Genomic DNA, 24,903 nt, shown 5'->3' on the forward strand with positions numbered 1-24,903 from the left:
TCCCTCCATTAGTAGTTTGAAATTTTAAACATAAAAAAGTGAGTTCAGGTTAAACTAGAATAAATAATGCAAATATAAATAAATGCTTAAAAAATGTTTTTCTTTTAAATGTAAATAAGTTATAGCAGGATATAGCAGTGAAAAATTATTCCTGCCATAATTCGCTTGAATTTTGCTATTTTGAAGAAAAAAATTTCAACATATAAAACTTCATGGTTTGCTATGGATTTTCATGAACTTAGTTTTTTCTTTACTATAAGTTTTAAACAACCAATACAAATGAAACAAAATTTGCAATGAAAATTTCTCTCACGTAAAAATATCAAACTCGTAAGTTTTAACTGTTATAATCTTTAAAAAATTTAAAAGAAAATGTATTTCTTTCATTTTTTACATTCTTTTTCATATATATATATATATATATATATATATATATATATATATATATATATATATATATATATATATATATATATATATATATATATATATATATATATATATATATATATATATATATATTTTAGTATTCACGAGGGCCTGTACTTCAGCTTTTATGCATGGGAAAAGATCACCCTTTTTTACTCATAATGAAAATATTCCAATTGATTATTTATGTACTACGCACAATAAACAAGTAACTTCGTAGTATAAAACTGCGAAACAACTAAACAGCAAACTACCGAAACACGTCTGCAACAGAAACAGCTTTGTGCTTGTTTACGTTCGTGTATCAATTGGTCAACAACATTGTAATGCAATGTGTTATAAATAAACATATATATATATATATATATATATATATATATATATATATATATATATATATATATATATATATATATATATATATATATATATATATATATATATATATATATATATATATATATATATATATATATATATATATATATATATATATATATATATATATATATATATATATATATATATATCCGGACTCATAAGACTATTTTCTTCGAACCTTCACTTTTTTGAGGTCGTTATCTGAACTGAAAACTTGATTTGATTTTCGTTGCCACTACATGCCCAGATATCAAGCTTCAGTTTCAAGAAGAAAATGCTCTTTGGCTGCTCAATCTATTTCCATTAGCATAAAAGAATAAAATTTTACAATAAGAAGTACGGTTTCCTTATATGAATGTTTCTTATACGGTTTCCGTTATATGCATTTAATGAAAAAAAGGGTTTAGTATCGCATATTAAGGACTAACCTTGTTGCATTAGAAATATCACTTCACAAAGTTTTAAGTTAAGTTAAAATTAATGTGACTATGTTATTCATGTACAAGTCTATAATAAAAAGGAATACAGTCAACGCTCATTAGTACGAAATCTCATTACAGTGACCCTACCAATATTACTACCTATGCACCATTGGCTTTTCCATAGACGCAATGTTATTTTAATGTTCATTGAAACGTCCACACTATTCCAATATATCGATCAAAATTCAGTCATTTGATTTATAAGAAGTTTCAAAGAAATTGTTTAAACTATTATTTCCCTTGATGTTAACACACAATGTATGTAAAACTCCTTGAATCCCCTTTTAATGAATTAAGAGTATATCTCCTAAATTCTGAAAAGAGTGCGTGAACGAACACTATATTCGGAGTTAACACCAAATCGAGTGTTCATATACGATTTAAAGAAGTATAATTCAAAAGTAAGATTCTAACGCTTATTATAGAATTAGCTGTCACCGAATTCTCGCGCTTTCATTTAAAACGAGAATTATTTTTCCTTCCAAAAACACCAATGTTTCGGTGCTTTTTTTTCTTCTTTTTTTTTGCCAGAAGTTAGCGTTTGTAATCGAGAATTAGACGGGAGGCTTTGTTGCTACTAGTGATTTGTTGAATAATTTATTGTTCGTCGTTAAAATAGGTATGTATGTTTTTAACTAAGTAATAGGGACAAATATATTTTATTTTTTAAATCTCTGTGAGCTGTATTAAATAATTTTACCATGTACACTAGCATGCATAAGTCTTTGGTCAAACTCAATATCATAATGGTTGATTGGAAATGTAATAAATAATGCATAATTTTATTCCTGAACATTCTTAATATGCTTATCAACCAGAACGCAAAGTTAGAGCTTTGAAAGTCACTTTAAATCAAATGCAATTTCCTATCAGTCTTATCAGCGATTTTCTTACATCTAAGAATCGGATGAAAATACAATTGAAAGATACAATTTTAACAAATAAGTATAAATTTTGCATATTTATTTACGGAAATCGTGATTTTAAATTTAATTTAATATTGACATTTATTTTTGAAGAATTAGTTCTTACAATATAAAAAAAGAAATATTCAACTGAACTGAGAGCAAAGATTTAAATTTAATCCAAAGAACATACAAAGAAAATACATTTTCCTTTAAATTGTAAGACAAGAAAAAATTCTGAAATCAAGAGTAATATATATGTTGGCTTGACTAAAAAACGGAAATCATCTCTGCAAAAAAAAGAAGAAGAAAAAGCATAAAAAGGTTAAATACCTTTCACGCGCTGACCAAAAACTTTTGCAAGCTAGTGTATAATTTCAATCAGCTTCTATTATGCTAATTCTTGCTCTCAAATTCTTCTATATATTCCCTCTGTGCAAACTCATTTGTTTGCTTTACAAATTAACTTGATTTTAAAAATTAGCTAATATATCTTTCTAAATTAATGATAACTACTTTATATCGTTTAGTTTTAATTTATTCACAGACTTTCATGTTTATCTTATTTTACTGTATTCCTAAATTTTTAGCGCAACTGAATGCAAAAAATGAAAAACTTTTCAACTGAGTAAAAAAATTGGGTCTATTGTTGCCACCATTTTTTCTGCTGATAGTAACTAAATACATTTCTAAGAAGAGAATTACAGTTATCGTGCAACCAATCATAAAAATTAACAAAATAGCATTTTTTGAAAGATATATATGCTTATTTTTAAACGAAATCCTTTTACAATGAAGCAATTAAATTTATTCTAATGCGCTTGAAAATATGTGTCATTATTAAACTATCAAAAAAATGAAGGAATAAATAAATAAAAGTATAACAGCAAAAAAGTAAATAAAAAATGCCACTACATGCTTAGCTTTACCTCCACACCAAAAACTATGACAATTATGCACAACAAATTTTTTACAGTGCACATTTATCAGAAATTAAAACTTAATATCATCTGAAGGTAAAGTGTTATATTTCATTTAAATTAATAAAGTTGAATTAAATATAAAATTTAATGGTACTATAGCCGGGTTTAGCTATATTGCGGGTACCTCGAAGACTATTGTTCACCTGAAAGATAAAAATGAAATTACGGCCACTAATGGGTTAATTATATTAAATAAGAAATTTTTAAATAAGGTGAATTTAAAAAAAGTAAACGAACATATTTAAATTCTAATACGATTTTAATTATTTCACGTGTTCTCTAATAATATGCTGATAAATCTTTATACCGCTAATTTGTTTTTACTCGATACATTTCTTAGGAATGTCTTTACGCATAATATGCATCTTTTATGTACAGAAATGTAATTACTCATGAGACAGTTGTTGAATGAATTGCTTCACATTCCCAAAATACCAAAGCGGTATTAATTTAAAATGAATACATCTTAAAAAATGACACACAATAAACTTTAAATGAAACCGAGCAGTATATTTTCAGAACCAGGACAGGATTTTTAAACGAGGAAATTAGTTTGAAAGTTAAAAACTGCTTTTAAGTGTGTAAACTCATTTGGAAAGCAAATTTGAACGGTTATTTTCTCCAGGGGTTGAAAATAATGAGAAACACACGTTTACTTAATTGTTTTATGTTAAAAGCTCATTCAAAAGAATTTGTTTTAGTAAATCTGTCGAGAATTGCATTGAGAGATGAGAAAATTTTCTTTCTACAAAAATTAGTTGCACCAATTATTTAATGGTACCTGAGTCTTAAGAAAGAAACAAAGATAAATTGAAACTCCGTATCTGAGTATGTTACAACTTATCTTCAAAACTCTAATTATTTTCAAATTGTGTTACAAGAAAAGGAATTGTGTCGTGTACAAGTTATTATAAAAGTCTAAAATTACTATGACAGATAATGATTTTATAACTACATATTTATGTGGAAATATTATTTATTAATCTTTTGAAGCTTATTAAAATGAATAAATTCAGACGCAAATGGATTCTTACCAAATAAAACGTGTTGTCTTTTTTTATTGCACTTGAGAGTAAAATTGCAACATATTAATTACAGATTTAAATATTAATGATATATGTGAAAAACTTGATGATTTATTTTTGATAAATTTTTAAATGTTTCACAAGTGGTAAAATATTTAACTTTAAAATTTTGTTAAAAATAATTTTATTCGATTTTGAAGTCTACACTCTAAAAAAATCCGTTCGACTCATAATGTGGTGTGAATTCATTGCATCTTTAATAAGGTGTTCATTTGGATCATATTTCTATTCAAGTGAAACCATAGTTTCGTATGAGATAATATGGTTCAGGTATGAGATAATATGGTTCAGGTATGGTCAAATCTACCAAAATATAGTATGGTAATATATATGATAAAAATTTACCGTGTTTCCGGTTCTATGGAGAAAAAAACAAAGAGCACGGTAATTTTTAACAAAGCGCTTTGGTGATGACTTTTGGTAAAATTAACAATAAAATATGTTTTTATTACTGTAATGTTTGGTGCTAAATGCGGCTGTATATCTTTATTTCAGGTTTGTTGTATAATTGCTAGGTAATTTTTATCTCGCTCTTCTTATTTTAACGTACGATTTTTTTAATATTAAATTATACTAGCTCAAATTATAAACAACAAATCTACAGCAATAAACTAGAAAAGAAAAGAAAAACTCTAGCTGAATGGCGAGAGAGTAGACCGATACAATTACCCAGACGTTTTGCTAAAGGAAAGAGTTCAGCACCCTCTGCCGTTAAAAGAACCATCCATTTTATATTCAATTATAAAACATTTAACGAAAATGTAACGAACAAAGTTCTTCTCAAGACTTTATTTTTTATAGATGATTATTTTCCAATTAAACAGAATCCTTGCAGAAACAAAATTTTGAACGAAGTGAACGAGGATAAAATCTTGCGGAGACAACTAATTCTTTCTTAGACAAAATCTCTTTTAAATATATTCTAACAATAACTATGTCCCGTTCAAGCAAAATCTCACGCACTCAGATTCTCGTAGAAAAAGTCTTGTAGTTATGAAACCTCTAATGAACATATTAATCAGAGTATAAAATCTTATATCGATAGCATTTTCCTTGAACAAAAAAGTTTTTTTCTATCATAATCTCACAGATGACAAAATTTTAGAGGGGCCTGACTTCCCTTGAAGAAAATATCATACAAAAAAAAAATCCTACCTACCCTGAGAAAAAAAGTATGGTCAAAACTACTGGAATCTAGTAAAAATTACAGTATTTCTAGCTCTACGGGGAAATCAAAGAGCTTGGTATTTTTTACGAAAGCGCTTTGGCAATGATTTTTGCAAAATTAACAATAAAACATGATTTTATAATATGTGGTAAAATTTGATATAATATGTGGTGGAATTAAATTTGTTAAGTGTGGTAAAATTTGATAATTTTATCATGATACTTTAGAATATGGCATAAAAACCATTTATTATGTTAAATTTTCTTATCATTTTCTTATTTTTTATTAAATGTGTGATAATAAGAACTGCAATTTTGAAAGTCAGAATTTCCGGTAAACAGTTACCATTTAAACTGAAAATTACGAAATGAATTATTTAAATTCCTCATATTTTAGTCTTAATAACCAAAATTATGGGATTTTCTTACCAGAAATATCATTAATTGAATGGTAGAATTTTTTTTCTCTGAGACAAAAGTTTACTTGGTAAAATTTCTGCTATAAGATTTTGTATACTCGTGATTTTTCTCACTTAAAATATTTTATAAAAAACAAGATTGTATTTATCCAAGATTATTTTTCAAAACCAATGCATGCACTGCTTGTAATTCAGTAAAAATAAATAATCGCTACAAAATATCAATGGTTTCAGTTACTTTGTTCTTCATCAATGTCTTTAAAAGAGCTAAATTCTTTTCTAAATAGAGCAACATTAACATTTCAACTCATTCCTTTAGTTATATTGGAAAGTATTCCTATTTTGTATAAAGCTTAGTTTTGCAATCAGCAACCAGTGATAAAATATTTTTTATCTGGGCATCGACGTTTAATTGAACATGAGAAAGGTTGAGATGGAGTAACTCTTAAATCTAAATTGCTTTCTAAAATGAGAACAATAGAACTGAAAACAAAGATCTTTTAGCTGTTTAAATGAAAACTTAAGTCTTAAACTTAGAAGTTTTAAACAAAATGAAAAATCAAAAGCTGCAATTGAACACCATGATTAACTTAAAGTTTAATGCTTTATGCATTAATTATTTAATATTTTCAATCAAGGTATTTTATTTATCGTAATAATTTGTTGAAGAAGTTGGTGATTGTGTAAAAATTCCGTTAAAGAAGTTGATGTATTCATTTTTAATTGTCCATACTTTATTCCAAGAATCAGATTTGATAAACAATAAAAATAAAAATAAAAATTTTTGAAAACTATGTGGAGCTTAACACTAGATTGCTCAAGGAAGTCATTTTGACTGCTTTTTAATTTCAGTTAGAAAGACAATGATGACACAATTTATTATAGTTTTGAGACTTTTTATACAACATATAATTTTTTTTGTAAATATTTACTAATAACTTTTTTATAAAACTGAAAATAGTATCAAAAATGTTAAAAATTAATTTTTTTTATACATTAGTTATTCTTTCACAATGCAGTCATTTTAACTGTTTTTGGATAATATAGGTATTTCAGTATTTCTAGTCCCCTCCGCAGAGGATCAGAATTGTGATGGCATGTCTTCGGATCATCCTCCGGGATGTTTCCCAGACCGTCGCCAATAGCCCATTGTGCAGCTCTAGTGCGACGTAAATTAACAACAACAACAACAGTATTTCTAGTGTTAAAAGTAAAGAGAATTAATCATTTTTATGTATATATGAACTATTAAATATAAAAAAATTTTAAAAAGGCCCGGAGAATGTGGCTGCTGGGGCAAATCCCCAAAAGACACTTCCGTTCATCATGAAATCAAAAATGCGAGCGTCATGTACAATTTAGCATAGTTTTCGCCAAGGAACGTTAAGATATCCTTTTTTTGGCTATGAATTGATTTACTCTATTGCCAATGCTCTTTTTCTTAGCCTTACGCATTCAAATGTGTTGGCGGAAAAGAAAGTGTAAGAAATAATAACGAAGTTCAATAAATTCAGAACATTAGCAACCATATGACGGTTTTCGAATTCTATGCTAATGTGTTAGGCAGATGTAGAGGGAATCTCTGAAAATAGATTTTATTCTGCACTTAATTCAAGATTTTGGTATTAAAAGATTGCTTAAGGATTTTAATCTACGGAGAAAAGGATTAAACAAGATAATAATTTAGTTTTTAAGTTGTTAGGAACTATGTTATGCCTCTTTCAGCATGACATTACCTTTCACATCGCATAAACAACTTTAGTTAACCATTTATATATTAATAATTCTCTTTAATTAACAAAATTAATAATTAATCAAAACAAATTATAATTTTACTTGATAAAAATTCTGAAGAAAAACTAACAGAAACATTTATCTCTATTCAGTTGCATGTGCTTATGTACTTATGCTATGCTAAATAGAGACTTCTTTTCCCCACGCTAAATAATCTGAGAAAAATTTTCCCACAGTCGCTCTGGTGTTCGAAAATATAAATATTTAAAATCCAGTCATTGAAAATGATTGGATTTTAAATATCAATGTTTTAAATACAAAACTGCATTGTTTATATATTAAACCTTAATAACTTCGAAACAATGCTTAAACTATGCTGAACTTAATAACTTTGGATTGATTTTATTTGATTCAACACCTTGTATTTTATTCAAAATAACACCTCATTTATCAAGACAGAAATAATTGAGTTCATTCACACTTTCCCTTCTTCCCCCGTCAGAATAGGGAGTCACAAATTGTCCACCAATGTTCAATTATGTTTATTTTACACACTTAATGAAATTTCTGTAAAATTCAGAATGTTGATCGTTAATTGTACAGCCAGGTACCTTTATTCACTAAAAAAAGCTCACTGCTTGAAGAAAGTTTAATCAAAATTAGTCAAGTTGATCGTTGATTTATATGATTATCATATACAGCTTTTTAGCTAGATTCGGGGGTGTATATGTACACTCACTTTGATAGTGATTACAACATCAGACTACGAACACAAAAGTCTCGGGATCGCATCCAGCTTGAGCCAAAAACAATTCTCTCCCTTTTTCTAGATTGCTGACTAGGGACTGTCTCACTCCTCGTCGGCTAACAGCACTTCACTATTTCGCATTGTTACGCACTTCGCCCTGATTCTACCAACAAATAACCTGAGTCACAAACGGCGTCAAGGCCCAAGTTGAAGATACCTTTTACGAGTATGACATACATTTTCGTTCAATTGTCACGACAAAAAATTTACGAGCAGTCCTGTATTTCTATAGCCATAATTGATTTACGGGCATAAATATTATTTTTCGGTCAGTAATTGGAACACTTTATACCGATCACTCACCGTAATCTACCGGTAAACATTTTTGAAATGCAATGCATAAATAAAAACATGAAATCACTCAAAACAATTAATCATAAAAACCCAAACAGTATTCAAGAGTGAATACTAATAGAATACAATTGAAATCCTTTAGACAACTTTTTAATGAAAAGGAAGTTAGTTAACCTTCTCATGGTTCTATTTCTTTCAGGATTTGCTTTAATCGAATTATGAAGCATATTTTGAAAGGAAGGATTTCTTTATTTAACTCATAATAATGCAACAAAATTATCAATTTACGCTCGTATAAGTGTTTTAAAAAAGAATCAATGAAGACAAAGTATCATTGCTATCTATTCACAAAATCTATTTGCGTTCAGTTTAATACAATTATTTTTTATTTTGTCCGAATAAATATAATTCGACACTTACTAAAGCCACAAGGATCAGTGTGATTTAAGTAACCCTTTCAAACAAGTCAAACATGAAAAATAATTTTATTTCAACTTACCTCAGATAATAAAGAGAATACCTTATCTTAAACAATAAGAGTTATTTAAATAAAGGAAATTAAGTAGTAGTTATCCATTTGAATAAAAATCGTTTTACTCGGTATTTTAATCCCTTTGCGAATGAAAACGCACAAAAAAATTTTCAATGAAACAAATTTGTTTCAAACTATTTATTTGAATACCATCTTCATTTGAAATTCTAAAACGCTTTTATGATGTATGGAGATTTTAAATTCCATTCTACATTTTGTATAGTTTGTTCATTATTTGTATTCCATTAAATGGTTAGAATTTTATAAAATACTGTATAGTACTGTATAAAAACCGTATAAATACAGCTATTATGTAAAAGTCACTCATTAGTTTCTTTACTTACATAAAAAGAAATGAGAATTCTTGCACGAAAATTTTTAAATTTATTCTCACGACATTCACGACACTCACTTACGACAATTTTCACGCGCAACATTTATCTTCAAATCCATATTTTCAAATTTCTGTTCTTGAAAATTAAGTGCCAAGTGAACCAATAAAGATGTCAGAATTTTTGTTTATTTACATACATTTTTGCAGTGTGCGAAAAAAAGTATAAGGACGCAGTATGAAAATCGTATAAAATATCGTAAGTATAAAAATCGTCAATTACAGAAGTCTTGTTTACATAATCGTGGATAAATTTTTGGAATAAAAATAGGAATAAAATTGAATTATTTCTTGTAATTAAATTATTTGTTATTAAAATTTTAAATATGCTTAAATTTGCATTTTGATTTTTAAATCCAAATTATATCGTAAATAAGTTTAAAAAAAAAATTTTCTACCTCAATTATTGAAAAATTTGAGTACTTGAAAACAGAAAATGACGTTTCCGGGTTAAAAGATAAGATTGTTAAACAAATTCCGCTCTTATCGCCTTTCATCGTGAGTTTTGAATGATTCCAAAAGGAACTCATCTTTACGACTCTGGCGAAGAAAAAATTGTTGCTTTTAGAGAATGGTGTTTAAGAGGACCGGAAAATTTTAAAAAAAATTATTATATATGAAATAAAAGTTTATAATTTTCTAAAAATTCCTAGAATGTATGGCATGAAAAATCGTACTGGAAGACCAGAAGTCTGCTCACGTTAAATACGTTAAATGACCTTTTTTTTTAAATATAATTATTGAAAAATTTGCATATTTGAAAATAGAAAATTGAAATTTGGGTCAAAAGATAAGATTGTGAAAGAAATTCCGCTTTTGTCACCTTTTATCTTGAGTTTTGAATGATTCCAAAAGGAACTCATCTTTCTGACTCTGGCGAAGGAAAACTTGTTGCTTTTCGAGAATGCGGATTAATTGGAAGGGAAAATTTAAAAGAATCATGAGATCTGAAATAATAGTTTATAATTTTCTAAAAGTTCCTGGAATGTACGGCATGAATCGTACAGGAAGACCAGAAGTCTGCACAAGGTAAATAAGTTAAATGACCTTGATTTTTTCACCATAATTATTGAAAAATTTGCATACTTGAAAACAGAAAATGACAATCCCGGGTTAAAAGATATGTTTGTGTAAGAAATTCCGCTCTCGTCGGATTAAGCGAACGGGGAAATTTTTAAAAAAAAATCATCAGATCTGAAATAATAAACTATAATTTTTTTAAAAAATGCCAGAATGCAGTGCATGAAAAGATGAACTGGGAGACTAAGAGTCTGCAATCGTCGACGGAAATGAATGGTTGTTAGGACAGCTTGTCAGAAAAAAGAAACTGCGAATGAAGTTAGACAAAATTTGAATTTATCATGTTCATCAAGCACTGTTCAAAATGTTTTAAATAAACACCAATATTTTTATGGAAAATTAGTCTCACATTCAACTCTTATCATCATAATCATCATAAGAGAAGAACAGTAGACTACGCCAAAACATACATTTCTTTCAGTTAAAGCTGGGCTGATGTAATTTTTCTAACGAAAAAAAAATTCAACTTTTATGTGCCTGGTGCGTTTCGTTATATTTATTTTGATCTGCGAAATACCAAAGAAGTCTTTTCCAAATGTCAATATTGTGGTGACTCCGTGATGGTTTGGGGTGATTCTGCGGCATATGGAATTACACCAATAGTCTTCACCAACGGTAAAATAAATTTGGACAAATATGTTGATATGTTAGGATAGAGTCAATTATTTCAAACGTCTTTGATTATTTCAGGTTACTATATTTTTCCACAGGATAATGCTAGCTATTTTGCATCAAGATAGTCCTTGAATTATCAGTTTAAGATTATCTAACTATTTAAAGTTTGATAAAGAGTTATCTAAATGACGTTCCGAAGTTTATGCAAGATTTGAATTGAGTTGCATTTGCATTATAAAACTCTGCCAGCGAAAAGAAAAAGATGGCGGGACAAGTGACAGCTCGAAGTTATCAAGCTTGGACACAAGTTTTTAAGAGCGCTGAACTCTGATTTGAAACTAATTCTGTAAATTTAATTGATTGACAGGTGAGGAGTCACGATCTTAATCCAATCGAAAACTTATGGGGTATTCTCTCCCAAGGATTTTATGAAATTGCCACACAAATATCAATACAAACAGGATCTAGTCTTCTTTATCAAAGACACTTGGGGAAAAAAACTTTCGCGTACACTATAATAGACCTTTCAGGATCCATGAGCTCTTGGCTTATTCAAGTGATTAAAAAAAAGGTAGTTCTCTTGACTATTGAAGGAAATTAAGTAGTTTAGAACATGTCCTTATACTCTTTTCCATATTTTTTTTAATGTTAAATTTTATAAAATTCATATTTTGAAGCCAAATTTTGTTTTTTTCATGCGCTATAAGTGTCAATACAAAATTACTGTAACCGAACATATGGAAATTTCATTTAAATGAAATTAAAATAACGTATATTTTCACTCAATTTAATATTGTAATAATACTTTTTTACTCACTTATTTAACTGAATATACATTAGCTTAATAACGAGCGAATTTCAACAGGTTAGTAGAAAAAGCAAATTTTAAGTTTGAAACCCTGCTTTTAAAGTTCTGTCAGAATTTTATTTTTCTAAATTTTATGTTAGTTTAGTTAAAAATCCTTAATAAAAAGTGTTAACTTTTAAAATGAACCTCACACTTTCCTCTCTTGTGTCAAAGTCGAATTAAAATTTTTTAAGAATGAGATGAAAAATTTTTTCTCGTACTCCATCTTGACGAATCGATTTTCTGGTATGGTGAGGATATGGGTCCTGAGAATCTTAAGGGAAAGCGTTACAATCATTTAATTAAATTCCTATCCTATCGTAATTACATTTTTTTATACTTTCACTTAGCATTCGCAAAAAAATTTCTTATGTACATATTTTTAAACAGTTTCTTAAAGCTTTTTATTGCATCGTTTTAAAGCAATTAGTATCCAAGCAATAGTTTAATCAATTATTCACTAATAATTCATTTTTGGTATTGTTATTTTGAGAATATTGTTTACATAGATTTGTTCCAAAAAGCGGGAAAAATTATGTTTCTCTTTAATTATAAAATAAGCTTTCTTAGTGTTATGTAGCGCACAGGAGCCTTCTTGAAAAAAATATTTTTCAGACTAAATATCAACTCTAGGCATTTTACGTGATTTTCCAACACTGTAAACTTCAAGACTTAATCATTTTAAAATTATTGCAAAAACGCTGATTTATACCATAGGTCTTGAGTACTTATAAAATAAAAAAACATAAAAAAATGCTAGTAAAAAAATTTTAAAAGATTCAAAATAGATCTTATTACGTTTTTTTCCGCAGAAAGGTAAAATTATCTTTTTGTAGGTAGACCAGCCGCAACGTCTTTTAGTTTGAGGGTCATTTCTAGATTGAGTCAGTTTCTGAACTTTTCTTTAAGAAAGGACATTTGCGAAGTGTGGAAATTATCAAATAACTCGAGAAGCACGGATCAAATATGAGATCAAGAAAATACACGAACAAAAAAGTTTCACAAGATACATTAGAACAGCTGGGACTCAGAGGAAAGAGCGTTCGCCTCTCAATGAGGTGAACCGGGTTCGAATCCCAGCTGTGGTTTGTCGATACGAATTATGCACTTCAACAATGCCCGCAGAACTCATGTTAAATATCCTCAATCTATTCCCAAGAAGCTTTGATTCGATCATTGAAACTTTATCCACCACAGAATTTGTAAACTATAAATCATTTGCGGTCGCCCTCATTTTAGATGGTGGACGCTACAAGGCGGGGGTTCGAACCATGCAAAGGTCACACGTAGGGTCAGCAGAGAGGGAGATAAGAATTGATAGATTTATGAAGAACTTGAATGTAGAAAGCCTTATCTTTCAATTTGTTCTTGTAGAATATATTTCTTTCAATTTTTTTTGTTGGATATATAGTTTCATTGAGGAATAAAAAACTTGTGTGTGGGCAAACGAATCATAGGTTAAGGCTACACAGTACCCTAAAATTCGCAAAAATATGCAAAAAAATATTTTTGCATTTTTGGGTGGCTAATGTGGTTGGGAAGCAAGTTGAAAAATTTTGCATCTGAGATCTAATTAGTTTTAGAGATATTAGGATTTTTCCGAGTTGTGTCAGACTCACAATTTGACAAGCGAGGGGGCGTGGTTAGTTTCGTTTTCTTTTAAATCTAATTTTAAAACTTTTTTTTTCAAAAAAAGACTTATTTTATTTCGATGATTATTAATTTTCACTTTCTCCAAAAGTTATCAAATTTCACTTTCACTTCTAGAAGCATTGTTGTTTATTTATGTTCGGTGTTTGATGGATGCGTTCTAAAGTTGTGTTTTTACTAAATTTTTATTTATAAAAAGTCTTTTTTAAGACTAATATTTTTTAATTTATAAATACATTCGTAACAGAATATTTGTTATACTTGATTGACTGAATATCTATATAATTATGCTAGCTATTTCTTTAATCCTATTGCTTTGTTTGTCTAAACCAATGTTACGTGTATTTTAGCCGATACAGGTTACATATAAATTTTAAATGTGAAAAAATATAATACTATTAATATTCAAGTAAATTAGTGTTTTTGGACCAGCAATAAGTTTGTTTATAATATATTAAGAAAGTAGGACTGTACAAGCATTTTTAGTTTTGGTTTTATGGTTCTCTTTACTTTAAATGTCATTTTCTCAGACTTTCTTTTTTGTTGATGCCACTGTTTTCGATTCCCTAAGGCTTTTTTCCCTTTAAAGATAAAGCCTTGAAATTTTTTGTAGAAACTTTTATGTATATACAGACCAAAAGTTAGTATGGATTTCAGTGTGAGATGTATACATTTTTTTAAATAAAAATTTGAAGTTGGAGTTTTTAGAATTTTCGGGTTTTCCACGTGTTTAGTAACGATAAAAATAATTAAGATTCAACTAAGTATCAGAGCATCAAATCCATACTAACTTTTGTTCCTAATAATCTAAGATATTTATATTATTTAAAATAACTGAAAAATTTTGAAAATTAAAAAAGTTATAAAAATTTAAAAAAATCTTGAATTTTTAAAAAAAATTTAAATTTTTTAAATTGTGGTTTGTCGATTTCCCTTTTCTTTTTGAAAATCAGTTTAATAATATAATACAAATGAAAATCTATTATTACTTTTAATATTACAGGCCTTAAAAATTTTTTTTAAAAAAGGGTACCGTGTAGCCTTAAAGTCCTATTATCGCCAAGCTAACTGTGGGAGTTAGTGGTTTTTCTCTCTATCTAACACAATCAAAGCAGTTCCATCAAAAAGTCCTTCATCATGAAGGCTAGTTTGTCCCTATGCTTGATCCAGAAGTTTCCCTTTTTTTTTTTTTTTTTTTTTTTTTTTTGGATTGGACTCAAAATTACAAGGATACGATGTTGATCATTGATAGTTGTAAGCTCAGAGTTGGGTCGGCTGTTCAACGCCAGGTATAAAATAAAATAAAAGATACATTAAATGACAACAAACGAAATTGCTCAACCACCATCCCTTGATAATTGGAACCCTCTTTTATTTTATAGAAGATTCGGATTTTCCGAAAAAAATTATCAATTTCCTTACTGATCTTCACAGTGTGGTTGACAGATGGACTCACAAAATAAAAATTAGGTAAAAATTGCTTAAAATGGGCATATCTCGGGAACTACATGCAAGATCGAAAAAATAAAAAATCGTAATTCATGATATTATGACAAATTTCGCGCATGTGACCAAATTCGACCAAATCCCCAAGTTCATCCCAACTTCGCTTTGGGTCACTCAGACTAAAATGGGTGAGTTGACGGCTGAATTAAGTAGATCTTTAATAAAATATATTTGCAACAAACGATTAGAAACTTACTGATAGTAATTTTCTAATGCATAAAGAATTTCTGAAAATAAATAAGCATAATTGTACTTCTTAAAATTTTATAAAACGAGATATTCAATTCCATAGCATATCATTATCTTAAATTGGAATTTTTAAACAAATTATTTCGGAAAACTTATTTTGAACTATTAGTCTTTTTTATGCAATAACTTCTTTACATCTTATAATTCTTTTCATCGAACATCTATAAAATATCAAATAAGAGATATTTTTAATCAACATGAACTCCAATTCATTGTTCTGTTTTATTTCAGAAACGCATGCAAGAATAATAATATAATTTATTGAGAATGAATACTTCATGAGCAAACATAATTGCCTTTTTATATTAATATTTGCAATTAAAACGCTGCTATAACTGTCTTTAGCTTATAGAAGATAAACTGATATCATGCGAAATTTAATGTACAGTTTAACTTACTATTAGCATATAAATTGTTGTATATTTTTTATAAATTTAATATTTACTTTCAAAATTTTTTTGTTATAATTTTACATTTATAAAAGTTATTTCAATTTTGTAAAAAATATACATCTGAGAAGCATATGAAAATATTATGAAAAAAAAAAGGCTTGAGACCAATAAATGTTAGAACAATATTCAATTAAATATCTATTTAATGTGGAGAATTTAAATTGTTTTCTTTCGTCTTAATTTTATTTTAAGAAAATTATGTATTTGCATAAATGAAGAATTCGGACCAAAATTGTCTTTTATTTTGCCTGTTAATCAATTACTTTCTAATAAGGGTACAGAATTATACAATTTAAATTTATGACAAAATCCTAAGTTATGAAAGTTACATACAAACTAAATTTTAAGTATTGTAGTTTCATAAGATTTTAATGTATTTTGAATTAGTAAGAAAGAGATTTACATTGTTTAAGAGAATATATTTAAGAAAACATATAATATTATATTATACTATATTAAAGAGAATATATTTTTTTCTGACTTTACCCTCCAGAAATATTTGAAAATTATTATTATTAATAACGATAAATATAAACTAATAAAATTTTTCGAGGTGGATAAGTTTAACGGTTGTGTACAAAAATGTTTTAATTTCGAGTTCTTGAATGTTTAGAAATTGCAATATCGATTTTATCTCAATAGTTTTACCAACATGGGTACACTTCACGGTATTTAGGGAAAATTTCTTCCCAAACAAGTCGGTCTCATTGCTCTCATGTGAAAATGTCAGGAATATACTGGAAAAAACTAAAGAAATTTATGAAATTTTCTCGAACAAGAATTTGCTTGCGGAAATTTTATCTAATTACCGTCGTTTATTGTCATGTATGGGCGCTTAAAAAATCAACCATTCTTATACAATATGCAAGAAACTAAACATTACATGAAACTATTTAAGGGAACGTAAAAGTTAAGTAAATCGAACAAAAATCGTATTTTTTCTAAAATGTTTGACAACAAACAATAAGAATTCGATACCTTTTTCTTGGTTTAAAATAAAACACATTGAACAATATTTTGAAGGTTATTTGCATTGGAACAATGAATGATTTAACCACGTAAAACTATATAAAAAACATGCTACGAACCATGAAAGATCAATATCAGACATAATTCAGTAGCAAATTGTTCGCTTCAATCAATTCTTTTTCGTATTTCTAGTAATGCAGTTTTCAATTTTTTATTGAAAATATTGAAAAATATATTTAACGATAAATTTTTTATATTTTTAAACAATTAAAATTTATATTTGTAGCTTCAATATTTGAAGGAGTTAAATATAAATTACACTGTGAGCCTAACTGTTATAAGAATTTTTCTGAAAAGAGGCAAAGAAAGGGACACTAACGAATTCCGGTTCATTTTGCGCTTAAAAGCAATCGGCACTCGGGGTTCATCATCCAAAAAATTCAGTTTATCGTAAAATTGTATACCGTAATTTTTACAATAATATTCATTTAATTACAGCGATTCAGTAATTTCTTTAATACTACAGTAAAAACTACTACATATCAGAATTTTTATTCCGTAAAGTGTTCTGGTAAAAATAGATACTACGGTAAAAAGTACCGGCACTGTGAGTACTAGTACTTTGAAGTTCTTTGAAGTATTTTGAAGCACTTGGAAATTCTCTGAAGTACTTTGAAGTTCTTTTCAGTACAGATCATCCTCAATTTGTTCCTATGTTTTAAAAAAATTGCCACATCTTCGTCGCATAATTTTAAAAAATATGTCCATATAATCTCACAGTAAAAATGGATTTAATGATTAAAAGTACCAAAACTTTTTTCGTAATTTAGTCCATGATTTTTTATAATGTATTCTAATCAGACATCTAGTTGTACCATAACAAAGAACTTCAAGAGCAATAAATACTAAATAAATGTTTTAAAAAATTATTACAGCAAACTATTTGTGGTTAAAACTATAATATGAACTATAATCATTTCATGAATAAGTGATATGCATGAAAAGTACCTGATGGCTATACATATTTGTTGCATTAAAATCTTAAGTTTATTGGCGGATAAAATGCTGTTATTTGTACTATACTCAAAATGGCTTTTCATAAGAAAGAAAATCCATAAAGTTTCGATGCGTGAGTAGTCTCTATTAATATCAGATTCTAAAAAGCGGCTATTTTACCTATCTGTCACTGTATGCTTAAGCAGTAAAATGTGTATTCAATGTTTATCATTTAACTATAATATTTATCTCAATTGATAAAATTCAAACGACAACAAGGACTTAATTCTCATTTGAATTATTAAAAAACGGAAAATTGTGCAATAAAAGTTAGAACTAGATAAATAATAAAGCGTTATAAGATTTCTAGAAAATATTCTTTCTATATTATATATCTTAGTTTACTAAAGGAAACTAATATAGATAATAAAAGCCATTTTAATGCTATAGAATTATGCCTATTAAATAATTTGAAGTAGTACCTTACCTTCATTGCTCTTTCACCATTCATTGTAAAATCTCGTCAGCTTCAAAATTTCAGTTACTTTTTGAAGACTATCATTAAAAAAGTTAAAGATGGTTTTGCTGTTGTTCAATGTCCAGAATTTCATAATTTATGCCTCGTTATCTTAGAAATAGTTTTATATGTAGGAGAAATTGCAGCGTATTAAGATTATTTTTAAATAACATTGCTAAATATGTTTTAAAAGAATTATCGATTGGTAATATTATTAAAAATGTGTTTAAAAAATTATATGCATGAATGTTTCAAAAACATTATTGATAATTTACTGAGGATGTTTTAAGAGCATTGTTCATAATTACTAGAGATGGCTTAAGAGCAATATTGATAATTACTAAAAATGTTTTAAGAGTATTATTGATAATATCAAAACATGTTTTAAAAGCATTTTTGCAGATTAAAAAAAAAGAAACATTGACATACTATGATTTCTGAAACACCAACTGGGAATGCTATGATAGAAACACGCTCTACCCAACGTATTAAATCAGGAGAATTGTTTGGATTTTATTTTAGATTGATATATATTTTGTTTGGAATCAACTTAACAACAAACGCTATGAAGAACACCAGACGTTTATTTAATATTTCAAAAAACCTCTTTCTCGTATTTTTCTTTCTAATCTATAGTGACACATTTATATTGTATTTTCTTTTGTTTTACCATGGACACTCTGATTATGTGATATTTTTCTTAACAAATATCATACAGCGCACTTTAATATCATTTATGTGGTTAACAGTTATTAAAAATCGAAAATCAGTAAGACGCCTTTTTAAATTCATATTATTATTCCGTCTTAATATCAAATTAAAAACTTATTTTAAACCACCATTCGGAGTATTAGGAATATCTTTAATTTTTATATTTGTCCAAGTATATTCATCATTAAGTCCTTTTACTTTAAGAGAAAAGGATATTTTTTTAGACATGCTTAATTATTTTTCCAATAAAACTGTCACTTCCTATTCCTACTTGTATTTCAGATCGTTAGAGTTATGCATATTTCATCCAATTATCTTAGGACTGTTTACTGTTTTATACTGTACCATGTGCTATCATTTCATCGCATTGTTCTCAAATTACAGACAACAATTTACTCACATGTTACAGTTAAAAAATATAAAAGTACATGTTTTAAAAAATTTGAAACAATATTCTAATCTCTTAAATGCTGTTGAAAACCTTCAACGTATTTTTTCTGTTCCCTTACTCTTGTTTATTATGAGCACAACAATGACTCTATTTCTAGGAATAGCTAACGCCCTTAAAAGGAAAATATTATTTGACAAAATAACTGTTTTAGACGATATAAAAAAATGCATTATTCCAGTATTTTATTTGATTTTTACTGCAAACTTAAGTTCGCAAATCTCTATCGAAATCCAACTTAACAAAGTAATTTTTCGACGTTTGCAAAATGTTTGCACCAATGGCTTTAAATCTTCCAATATTCATAATTCAATTATGAACCAATTGAAAGATATTGAAGCAAGATCAGTTTTAAGAATATCAGCAGGTGGAATTATTTTCTTCAAAAAAAGTACATTTATATCTATTTTTGGATCTGTCCTCACATACAGCTTGCTTATACTTAATTTTTATAAGGAATTTATTCTTAGGTAGATTTAAATTAACGAATTTTAATATCACTTCAAGGAGTTGCAAAATTCTATTTTGCATCAGAATAGTCCTTGAATTGTCAGTTAAAGATTATCCCATGATTTAAAGTTCGATAAAGAGATGTTTATTTATAGTTTGCTTATACTGTATTTTTATAAGGAATTTATTCTTTTGTACATTTTAATTTAAGAATTTTAATATTATTTCAATGAATTACTAAATATTATTTTGCATCAAGATAGTCCTTGAATTATCAGTTTAAGAGTATTCAAAGATTTAAAATTTGATAAAGACATTTCTAATTGGTGTTCCAAAGATCGTACAAGATTTGAATTTCGTTGCATTTGCGCAATAAAATTCCACCAATGAAAAGAAAAAGATGGCGTGACAAGTGACAGCTCAAAGTTATTAAAAAAAAAGTTTCATTTTCAACTTATTTTTAGTCTTGAGCAATGTGTTGAGCAGATTTTAGTCAGAAACAAATACATAAAATAAAGAAAAAGCCATTTTTCTGGTATTGAAGATTCTGCACTCCACCAAGTGTTTTAAATTCAATGCAAATCTGCTGTTACATATGTTATATGCTCTAAATAAACACTACTTTCGCAAAATGTCTTTTGATATAAAAAGCTAACACTTCGGTGACTTATTTCGACAAAATATTGCATATGCGTGCAAGTAAACTCGATAAAGTTTTACCTCATACAAGGTACGGATATATATCGGTGTTTCTGACGTTTTTCACTTTATACTAGTAATGAAAGTAATGAAAATACCAAATGCAGTTTGCACCAATTCATTTCCAACTTGCAATTACTAAAATTAGTGAAAATTGAAATGTGAATGAAAAATCGACTTAATAATCTTATAAATTTGTCTTCGTGAAGACAGAACTCTTTTTAACTTTGAATATTGTAACTAAAAGAGAATTTTTAGAGAAAACGAATCCAAACATCAATTTCACCAATGAGCAGCAGTTTCATTCGTGTAAGTTAGAAAGTATTAACAAAAAGAAGGTAGAATAAAAACCTAGTTCTCACCCTCATATCAACCTGAGGACTCATATCAATCTGAGGAATAGTACCAAACTTGTCAGTATTTTAAACGAAGGATTCGATTTAATTTCGTCGCAACCGATCTTAATGATCGTACATAGCCAAAAAACTATGATTAAAACTACCAAATATGCTAAAAATTACCGTGTTTCTGGCTCCATGGTAACATCAAAAAGCTCAGTAATTTTTAAAGACTCTCTTTCGTAATAATTTTTGAGAAATTAACAATATATAATAAAATTTTCTAATTTCATAATGATACCTTAGAGCATGAAGAATTTCCACAAATGCCTATTGTAGAACTAATTATTTTATTTAATTAAAAAAAATTAACAGAATTTTTAAAGGAATTTTTTTTAATATTTTAAAAAAAATTACGAATTATTTCTTTTATTTCATGAATTAAATTAAGGACATAAAAATTCTTTCTCATCTCCAATTAACCTCTATTAGCAATTTAAATAAAATCAATTAGTTTAGCAATGAAAAAAAAATCTGAGGAAATATTTTATTTTAATTTGATTCCTAAAATATTTTCTCAGGCACTGGCTAAAATATTTATATACTTTTAAAATGTGTAAATTATGAAGAAAAGTGTTATTATTAACCTAAAAGTGTTATTATTAACCTTATTTTATTCAACCAATAATTAATTTAGGCATTTTTTATCGCTTCATTCGATATGAATCTGTGTATCTATTATATTTTTATAATTTCGTTGAATATAACAACGATGGACTTGCGTAGTATCGCAATTTTGCATTGTATTGTAATTTTGCATCGAAAATGTCAAAGGAAAAAAATAGAAATTTTACTTTATTATGTTTCATCTCTTCTGTGTAATAAGATTAGGATTGTTATAACTGTTAAGTTTCTGTAACTAATACTCAGTTGTATCAATAAAATATCATTTAAATTGTTATAACTATCAAGTTTTTGTAACTAGTACTTGGTTTTCTCTATAAAATAAGATTAAGATTGAAATAACTATCAGATTTTTGTAACTGATAGTTGTATCGAGAAAATAAGATAAAGATTCTTATACAACCGGGTTTATGCAACTGATATTCAGTTATATCATTAAAAGTTTGATATGTTATTAAATGCATAACTCTATACTGTATTATTTATGAAATTAAAAACAAATTCGCTATTTTTAATTAAAAACCTGTGTTTTCTTTTAAAATTACTTTTAATTAAATTTCATGGCATTTTTTATCAATGCATGGCAATAAAATTATGATATTTATAAGTATAGGCGGTAAATTCATCTTCTGCGTGATTCGCTAAAAATTTAAAAAATTACGAAAAAAGTAGTTCTGTGTTAAACAGCTTTTTTTTATACATTCCTTGTAAATTATTAGAATAATTTGCTTTTTAATGAAAAATTGTCACGACAATAATTTTATGTCATAGCATTTGAAACAGCTGTATTTTCAAGCAAAAAAATTATTATATTTCATAAACATTTTTTTTTTTCGTTTCTGAAAGTTTTTGATAGATGTTGTAAAATTTTTACACGTCTAAGGCAGAAATATAAAATTTTCAAGCAGACATTTGTACGCTTTAGAACAGATATTTTTCCAATAAAGAATCAAACTTCTATCTGTCCCATCCTCCCCCCCCCCCGTCCCCCCGTCCTGATTCTCGTACTTGCATCTACAAAACGACTTCAAACTTTCAAACGAACATGAATACCTTTTTTATTGAATGCTCAAAAATAATAAGTATTTGATATTTCTTAAAGTTTCATTTTTTGTGTTATTCATTCAATAAGAAAAGTAAAACTTCATTATTTTGATCTATATCTATAATTTGTTATCTTCAATCTGCTATTGTTGATAAAATTTCAATAATTTCAATCTCGATAAAATTGTAAAAGACTTTCTAAAATGTATTCCGGAAAATATTGCTTCATGTTGTCTAAAACCTGCTGCATGAGATTATTACTGCATTTTGAAAAATCAATCAACATTAGTAAAATTAAAATTTAATATATCTATTGATCATATGCTTTCATGCATTTTCTGCTGCAAAATATATTTGTTTGAAAGGTTTTTTTTTTAATTTTTGATAATAATCTTCTTATCGAATATTGGACAGATTTCCTATTACATTAAGCATAATTTTCAAAATTATTTTTTGAAGTTATATTCAATTACCTAATTAAAAATATCCAATCAGTTTCTACAGATCTCGATTGCGTTGGAAATATAAGTGTCCACAAAATAAAGTTTATAAATTATGTTTTAAAACAGTATAATGTGTGTATTTCTGCATTTTAATTTAATTTTGCCTTGAATTTCGGGATAATGTATCTTAAAACTTGAGAGTTGTTTATGAAAACTATGATACTACTCAACAGTTTTCCGTAATTATTTTTTTTCTAAAAATGTATACTTTTTAATTCCCAGATACATTTATCTGAAAAAACTTTGAACTGAAACTTAAAATTTCGGAAAACTCAATTGAGAAAGAAAACTGCACCTGTAAAATTGGTATCTTATGTGTATTCTAAAAGAAATTACATTGCATGCAAATTTTAATTTTCTATATGTGCTTACATGGCCCAGATTTCAAAATTTCGTGACATTTCAGCGTTGTGTATAAGCTCGTTGTGCTTTACAGGAATATTTGCATATAAAACTGCATGAAACAATTGTCAATACTTTTATTTTGCCATTTTATGATAATAATCTGATTAGTGTGTTGTTTATTTAGTAAAGAAATGGCAAAGCCTTATACTTTTTAACAAAGAGAGAGCAAATTGCTAAAAATATTTTTTTTAAATTTACAGCAATTACAGCAAGCTTTAATATAATGTTTTGATATAGCTCTGATAGCTCTATTATTCTGATGTTTTGATATAGCTCTGAATGGTGTGACGTTTCAGGATTGCTAAATTTTATAGAACTTTTTATTGAACTTTATAGAAATATTTGAATAAAAAAAATAACAATGACTATTACTAATAGTTTTACTATTTTATCATAATAATTATATAATTCAGATATTGTCTGTTTAGTAGAGAAATGATAAAATTCTAAATCTTTTATTAACGAACAACAAATCACTACAAATAATCTAAAACAATTTTACTCGTGTAAGTTTTAAAAAGGATGCTGATATGGCTCCGATTTCAAAATTTTGTGACATTTCAGCGTTAATGATAGCTTTGCTGAATTTTATAGGAATAATTGCAGAAAAAAGAAGCATGAAATTATTGTTAATTCTTTTATTTTACCATTTTATCATAATATTTAGATTTTCCAGATATATAGTTTGCCTTTTAAGTAAAGAAGTTGCAGATGATTTCATTTACATTCAAATTTTAACTGAATTGTTTTCATTAGCTCTTTGGTATAATATTTGCGTTCAAAGGATGAATATTCGAAAGTTTCTTTCGAATCTTTTTTTTAAAAACACAAAACAAGAGAGAAAACAAATTATTTCCGCTTTTTATTTATCTTTATTTTTTCTTAATCCCTGCTTAGCTATAATTATAGCGAAACTTTTACGAGCTTGTGTTCAAGATTTTAAACTAGTGCAAACTAACTGCTGGAACTTCTGGTTGAGTGAAAATTCCGTTATTGGTTTCTGTACAACTGTTTTGATTGAATTGCTAGCAACTTTTATAAATAATTTAACGTATTTCGTTATAGCTTTTTTGTACTGTATTTTTTGCTACTCTGTTATAATATTTTCTGAAACTTCAGACCAAAACAAA

Source organism: Parasteatoda tepidariorum, chromosome 8 (genome assembly GCF_982258835.1).
Source record: "Parasteatoda tepidariorum strain Cologne lab strain chromosome 8, Ptep-v5.0, whole genome shotgun sequence".
NCBI classification, from domain to species: Eukaryota; Metazoa; Arthropoda; class Arachnida; order Araneae; family Theridiidae; genus Parasteatoda; species Parasteatoda tepidariorum.